Here is a 7,808-nt window from a genome sequence, read left to right as displayed (position 1 = left end):
CAGTTTTGAATTTGCCCAGCTTTTGTCAATTGTATGCCTTGATGTCAAAACTAGAAAAGAAGAATTCAAAAAGATGAAATAGAGCAATTTGATTTAAGATCATTAATGTAAAATCATAAATCAAATATTACCAAACAAAACCTATATATCATAATTTTTAAAATATGACCAAGGCCAGTGCTATGGCTCAATAGGGAAATCCTTGTGGTGCCAGGAGCCCATTGGGGTGCTGGTTCACATCCTAGCTGATCCACTTCCTGTCCAACTCTGTTGCCTGGGAAAGTAGTAGAGGAGGGCCCAAAGCCTTGCAACCCTGCACCCACATGGAAGAGCTGGAAGAAGCTCCTGGATCCTGGCCTCAGATAGGCTCAGCTCTAGCCATTGCAGCTACTTGGGGAGTGGAGCAATGGACGGAAGACCTCCTCTCTGTCTCTCCTTCTCTCTGTAAATCTGCATTTCAAATAAAAATAAATCTTTTCAAAAATATTATAACCATGTTGGTTTTGTTTCATAGATACAAGTTTAGTTCAACACTAGAAAATCCATGTAAAACATACAGTTCAACATTCAGGAAAGAAAATATACCAAATCTCACTAGGTACATAAAAATCACTTGATAAATTTAATACTCACTCATGTAATCAAAAAACAAACAAACAAAAAACCAAACAACTCCTAGAAAGCTCATAATGAAAAATAATTTCTGTGGTTTGATAAAAACTAGCTTATTCAATCCCAGCAAGAAAAACCACACTTAAAAGTAAAATATTAGAAATACACGCTTTAGGATCAGAACAAATGAAAGCTCTTCATCACTATTTACATGCTATATAGACTGAAGGTACTCATCAGAAAAACAATACAACAAAAAAAGGTGAGAACCTTGCAAAGAAAGGAAGCAAGCTATTATTCCCACTGCAATGAAAGATTCCAGCAGTATTGCTGGATCAAATCAATACACAAAATTCAATCAATTAGAAAATGGTGATATATTTTGTACAGTATCATTCACAGTAGCAACAAAACCTGTAAGATATACATAAGTAAAACTAACCAAGTATGTGAACAATCATAATGGAAAAAATTACTATTCAACTGTATTCCAACCCAAACCAAAGCAATGTTTGTCATTGTTCTTGACATGCAAAAATCCAAAAGCTTTTGATGTGGAAGGGTAACATATCAAGAGCAGTCAAGCAACTTTTAAAGAATGAGCCAGAATTTGCACTACCAGGTATCAGTGTTTTATAAAACTATATATAACATTCAAAACAATAGGATATCAGAATGGAAATAATCAAATAAGTCACAAGGCTGTAATTTTTTCTGCAAGGGGCTAAATAGTAAGCATTTTAGGCTTTGCACTCCAAGGAGCAAAATTGAGGGTATTATGTTAAGCTTCTACAAAAAATAGAATATCTTGCCCCTTTTTCCTTGAGCAAGAGATCAGTCCCAGGCATTGCACAGGCTTTGTGCTGTTACAAACATTCTCTAGCTGGAGAGCTACCATCCAGAGTACAAGGGAACTGTCCATCCATCTTGGTTTGCCTGGGACTGCCCTTCTTTTTTAAGTCCCAAAAGTCCCAAGGCCTAAGTCTCCCTTCCATTTCCAGAAAATTGGCATGGTTGTTCACTTTCCCTAAGGATGAAGGAGGTATTGGAGGCAGGCAAATCGGGCAGCAACCATCACAGTTTCATTTTCAACCTCAGTCACATTCAAACTCCAGCACTTTCTGCTCCCCTCCCACAAGGCTTTGCTGTCTTAATTTGGCCAAGTGGCCGGAGTTATAGTCACTAAATCCCCCCAATAAGATTCCACTGGATTATGTTTTCATGGCCCAATACTTGCAGCTGTTAACAGCAGATCCTCCAAAAAACGTGTGAGCTCGGGGCAGCATCAAGGCACAATTGTTGACAGAGGAGGCAGACACTGAGACACTAACCTGCTTGAGCAGTGTTTATGGGTCAGTTTTAGCATGAAGTTCACTGAAAGCAAGAGTTCACCAATACCTGAACTAGACCAATGCTTCAGATTGAAGCACCAAGGAGTGTATGTACATTCACATGATAACTCATTATATAACAGAATTTATATTAAAATGAGTAGGTGACAAAGGACTATGCAATAAATGATGTTGAAATAATTCAGTACAGACAATAGTATGGGAAAATAAAGTTTAATTCCTACCTTGTATCACACATAAAAATAAAAATTCTACAAGGAATAGGACATAAATGAGAAAAGCAAATTTTTCAAAGATTCATTTTATTTGAATCTGAAATACAGAGAGAAGAGACAGATAACTTCCATCTGCTGGTTCGCTTCCTTTCAAATGATTGTAGTAGCTGTTGCTGAGCTGATCCAAAGACAGGAGGTAGGAGCTTCCTCCAGATCTCCTATATGGGTGAAGGGGCTCAAGAACTTAAGCCATCCTCCACCATTTTCCCAGAATATAATCAGGGAGCTGGATGGGAAGTAGAAGAGCTGGGACATGAACTGGTGCCCATATGGCATGCTGGCACCTCAGGCAGAGGCATAGCTATAGTCCCAACCCTGAAAAGCAAAAAGGTTATCAAAAGCTTAGAGGTAGAGAAATTGCTTCATGTCATAAAAGTCCAAAAAGAATTATTATGCAGGGCACAATGAACAAAAGTAGTCATGGAAATTATTAGTAAATTTGGTTATGTTAAATAAGAACTATATGATAAAACATCATTAAAAATTAAAAAATAAAAAGCAACTCAGAGACAGGAAAAAGATCTTTTCAATGCATAGACTCAACAATGAATTAACAAGTGGCGGTTTTTTAACACCTACAAATCAATGAGAAAAAATCTAGGACCTGGCACGATGGTTCAATTAGCTAATCCTCCAGTTGCAAGTGCCAGGATCCCATATAGGCATCAGTTTGTGTCCCAACTGCTCCACTTCCATCCAGCCACTAGCTTGTGGCCTGGGAAAACAATGCAGGCTGGTCCAAAGTGTTGGGATCCTGAACCTCATGGAAGACCCAGAGGAGGCTCTGGCTCTTGGCTCCAGATCGGCTCAGCTTTGGCCATCACAGTCATCTGGGGAGTGGGCTGGCAGATAGAAGATCTCTCCATTATTCTTCCTTTCTGTAAATTTGGCTTTCCAGTAAAAACTAACAAACTTTCAATGGCCCAAATGAAACAAAAAGACACGTAATGAATAACAGTTCCCAGAAGAGGCCATTCATGTAGCTAATATAGGAAATACAAACAAGAATGTGCAAGGATGTTATATGGATCAGAAAAACCTGGAGTTACAGTAACAGATCATCCCCAAATCTCAATCACTTAACTAATGAAAGTTTCTCATTCATGAAAAGCCACCCATAAATCGGCCAACTCTCCAAGGCACCAGTTCTTCAAGAAGAAGGAAAAGTATCTTAAATATCTCACTGCTTCAACCAGGAGGTGACTCACACCACTCTACTCACAAAATTTTATTGACTAGATCTAGTCATAAGCCCCAGCAACAGGACTGGAAATGACAATTTTCTGTTGTTTGAGAAGCTCAACAACAACAAAAAGTGGGTGCTGAGATGTGGAATTAAGCATCGACTAACTGAGTCTGTACACAGCTCTCTTGATTTTCCCTAATCTCCCCAGTTCCCTATACATGGTAAGATTGTTCTTTCCTCCTTCAGTTCAATTCACAATAGCAAAGACACAGACCCAACCCACACATCAGCTGATGAGTATTAAAGGAAATGTGGTATATATACATTGTGGGATACTATGCAGCCAAAAAAGAAGAAGAAGAAGAAGAAGAGGAAGAGGAAGAGGAGGAAGAGGAAGAGGAAGAAGAAGAGGAAGAGGAAGAGGAAGAGGAAGAAGAAGAGGAAGAGGAAGAGGAAGAAGAAGAGGAAGAGGAAGAGGAAGAAGAAGAGGAAGAGGAGGAAGAGGAAGAGGAAGAAGAGGAAGAGGAAGAAGAAGAGGAAGAGGAAGAAGAAGAGGAAGAGGAAGAAGAAGAGGAAGAGGAAGAAGAGGAAGAGGAAGAAGAAGAGGAAGAGGAAGAGGAAGAGGAAGAAGAAGAAGAGGAAGAGGAAGAGGAAGAAGAGGAAGAGGAAGAAGAAGAGGAAGAGGAAGAGGAAGAAGAGGAAGAGGAAGAGGAAGAAGAAGAAGAGGAAGAGGAAGAAGAAGAGGAAGAGGAAGAAGAGGAAGAGGAAGAAGAAGAGGAAGAGGAAGAAGAGGAAGAGGAAGAGGAAGAAGAAGAAGAAGAGGAAGAGGAAGAAGAGGAAGAGGAAGAGGAAGAGGAAGAAGAGGAAGAGGAAGAAGAAGAGGAAGAGGAAGAAGAAGAGGAAGAGGAAGAGGAAGAAGAAGAGGAAGAGGAAGAAGAGGAAGAGGAAGAGGAAGAAGAAGAGGAAGAGGAAGAGGAAGAGGAAGAAGAAGAGGAAGAGGAAGAAGAGGAAGAAGAAGAGGAAGAAGAGGAAGAAGAAGAGGAAGAGGAAGAGGAAGAAGAAGAGGAAGAGGAAGAAGAAGAGGAAGAGGAAGAAGAGGAAGAGGAAGAAGAAGAAGAAGAGGAAGAGGAAGAAGAAGAGGAAGAGGAAGAAGAGGAAGAGGAAGAGGAAGAAGAAGAAGAAGAGGAAGAGGAAGAAGAAGAAGAAAAAGAAATCCTGTCTTTTGCAATGAAATGGATGCAACTGAAAAATCATTTTGCATAGTGAAATAAGTCAGTCTCAAACATAAATATCATGTTTTCTCTGATATGTGGCAGTAAACATAGGACACAAAAAATGGACTTTTGGAAATATTGTTGTTTTTAGCTCTTCTTTTTTTTTTTTGAAAGATTTATTTTTATTATTTTTCTATTGGAAAGGCAGATATACAGAGAGGAGAGACAGAGAGGAAGATCTTCCATCCAATGATTCACTCCCCAAGTGAGCGCAACGGCCGATACTATGCCGATCCGAAGCCAGGAGCCTCTTCTGGGTCTCCCACGCGGGCGCAGGGTCCCAAAGCTTTGGGCCATCCTCGACTGCTTTCCCGGGCCACAGGCAGGGAGCTGGAAGGGAAGCGGGGCTGCCGGGATAGAACCATAGAACCGGCGCCCATATGGGATCCCGGGCGTGCAAGGCGAGGACCTTTAACCACTTGCGCCACTGCGCCGGGCCCAGTTTTTAGCTCTTCTTTATACACCACTGCGAGTGTGGTCTTCCTACATTTTTACTTGCTGAATATGATTCATGGTGAATTAAGATTGTGAATATAGAGCAGATCAAAATTATGTCTTTGCAAAAAAGATGAAGAAAGAGGAGTAAGAGTAGAAGGGAGGAGAAATGTAGGAGTAACAGGGAAATGGGGGAGTAGGGGAAGTTTGCATGCATCTATGGAATACAGAAAATATTTCTGTTTAAATTTGAAAAGCAAGAACTATCCGTCACCAGACTTCTATTCTAGCCAAGGAAAAGGCTTCTTCTCCAGAGAAATTCAACAGTCCTGCAGCAAAAACTTCTCTGTCTTTTGATCTTTGGGAGCTTCCTACCAGCTTGCCTGCAAGTAAAACACACGAATTGACAAGCTTTATCCAAGCACAGAACTACCAAGCAATTTTTCATGTTACATTGCATCATTCTCACGTACAAGACACACCAGTCTCATTGGGAATTTGAATACATTTTGCATGTAAAAAGAGGTCACTTATACAGAGAAATTAGCCCCCAGAGAAACATCAATAGCTCAGGGAAGCAAGAGGACAATATGAGAGAAAAAAAATTGAATAGTGTCCTCAGAGAGAATTGAGATATTACATCGCCAAAGTATGGACAAAATGCTAATGACAAAGGATCAAGAACAGGAAACGACCTGTGTTCATTGAAAACGTGATTTCTAAAACAAAATTAAATATGAATTTGAAAAATTTTCCCAGAAATTAAAACGAAGAGACAGAGAGGCAATCTAAGCATGAAAATGAGACAGAGAATCAGTCCAAAAATTCCAAATCTGATGAAAATAATCTTTAGAAAACAGAGGGGAAGAAATTATCAAAAGATACCATAAGAAAATTCTACAGATCATCCTGGAAAATTGTTTCTGCATCAAAGGAACCCACTTGACAGTCTAGTACACTGAATCAAGAATATCCTACAACAAGCCATCTCATTGTGAATTCCAGAATACCAAACACAGTGTACTAAAATTCTCATAAAAGAGCAAAAATGCTGATTCATAAAGGTAGAAGAACCAGATTGGCATCATATTTCTTCAGCAACACTGGATTCTAGTCCTGGCTGTCCCACTTCTGATCCAGCACCCTGCTGATGCTCTGAAAAAGCAGCTGGGGTTGACCCAAGTTCTTGGGCCACTCTATGTGGGAGATCAGGGAAAATGCTCCTGGCTCCTGGCTTCAGGTCAAATCGGTTCTAGCCATTACAACCATTTGGAGAGTGAGCCAGCAGACAGAAGATGTCTCTCTCTGTCTCTCCCTCTCTCTAACTCTTTCAAGCAAAATAAAATAAAATAAAATAAAATAAAAACAAATCTACTTTAAAAAGCAAACATAGTAAACAGAAAAGAAGACAGAGCTAAGAACAAGTGGTTCCATCAGCATTACAAGAGAAGGGCTAGGATGACTTTTGTCCATTAGGACTACAGAGTAATTGTCAGTTTGAAAGCAAGGTGATGGAAGATTCCAGCAGTGAAGCATCCATAGAAAACATGAATCAAGAGATTTTACACTACAGCTAAAAAGCTGGAACAATGCAAGGAAGTGATAAGGAAGAAAGCACTTGGGATTTGGGAAAGTCACCAAGCAAACAATAATTTAGGTAACACACTGCCCATGCAATTTTCTGGAAGAAACTGTTTTAACATTGAAAGATATAAAGGCAAGTCTCAAGCAAAACAAGTGTTTTAAATGAGGCCCTTTGATAAAGCAAAATGGTGTTCTAGACATTAAATCCATATAAACATAAAACTAAAACTAAACAACTGTAGAATTTGAGATTATAGTGTCTGCACACTTTAAGCATTATGTTCTGTGTAAAAACTATATTCCCCAGTCCCCCATGCAGATGGATTGAGGAGTTAAGGACAATGAATTACAAATAGCAGTTGGAATCTCTGGCAGTCTTCATCTCCCTCCTCCTCCTGTTTGCAGCTACCTTATGACCTTGAAAATGAAGTCATTTACTAAGCATGTCAAATCAGAGCTGGAGAAAGTTGGATCCCTAAGAGCCCTAACCATGACTGACACCTATCTCCAGTCATCCTTTAGGTGAGAGATGAAATCCTTCTGTGTTTAAGTCCCTCTAATCAGATCTGTATTCACTGTCAGCGCTCCCTTTGACGGCACATACACTAAAATTGGAACGATACAGAATAGATTATCGTGACCCCTGTGCAAGGATGAAACGCCAAGTGATGAAGTATTTCGTATCTTGAAAAAAGAAAGAAACTAGCAGACACAATTTCTCACTGATTCCTGGATAAGAATTAAATGTTATAGGCCTTGACAATGTGATATATTATAATATAAAACAAACACCGGGAAGTTTGAGAGAAAAAAATATATATATGTAATTTCCTCGTCGTTCACAGCAGGGAGTCAATCAACATTACTTAAAATTGAAAAAGAAGGGAAAAAAATCGGAACATGAACCTCTTGCTTTTGTTTTCATCATATTTATCCTTGACTTTAGAGAGATTTGTGAGAAACTACTGCCCCTTATTGGAGAAAAATTATTTTTTTCCCAAAGGTTATAGTTCCTTCCTTTTTCCCCTAATTTTCATTTTATTGTTATTTTCTAATTTTTTAAAAAGTAAATTAAGTAATTTTGACTAAA

The 7,808-nt window shown here is 39.2% G+C and overlaps 1 non-coding gene across 1 annotated transcript; it reads left to right on the top strand.

Annotated features, from left to right (window-relative positions):
• The first annotated feature begins 7,299 nt into the window (after window positions 1-7,299).
• LOC121169577 lies at window positions 7,300-7,406 on the top strand. Its single transcript, XR_005885877.1, has one exon. It is a non-coding gene; the product is annotated as a U6 spliceosomal RNA (small nuclear RNA).
• Window positions 7,407-7,808: the final 402 nt, after the last annotated feature.

Source organism: Ochotona curzoniae, unplaced genomic scaffold (genome assembly GCF_017591425.1).
Source record: "Ochotona curzoniae isolate NIBS_2020 unplaced genomic scaffold, NIBS_Ocur_1.0 scaffold_1852, whole genome shotgun sequence".
In the NCBI taxonomy this organism is placed as follows: domain Eukaryota; kingdom Metazoa; phylum Chordata; class Mammalia; order Lagomorpha; family Ochotonidae; genus Ochotona; species Ochotona curzoniae.
Note: the sequence above shows the minus strand (reverse complement) of the source record. Positions and strands in the feature narration are given on the sequence as shown.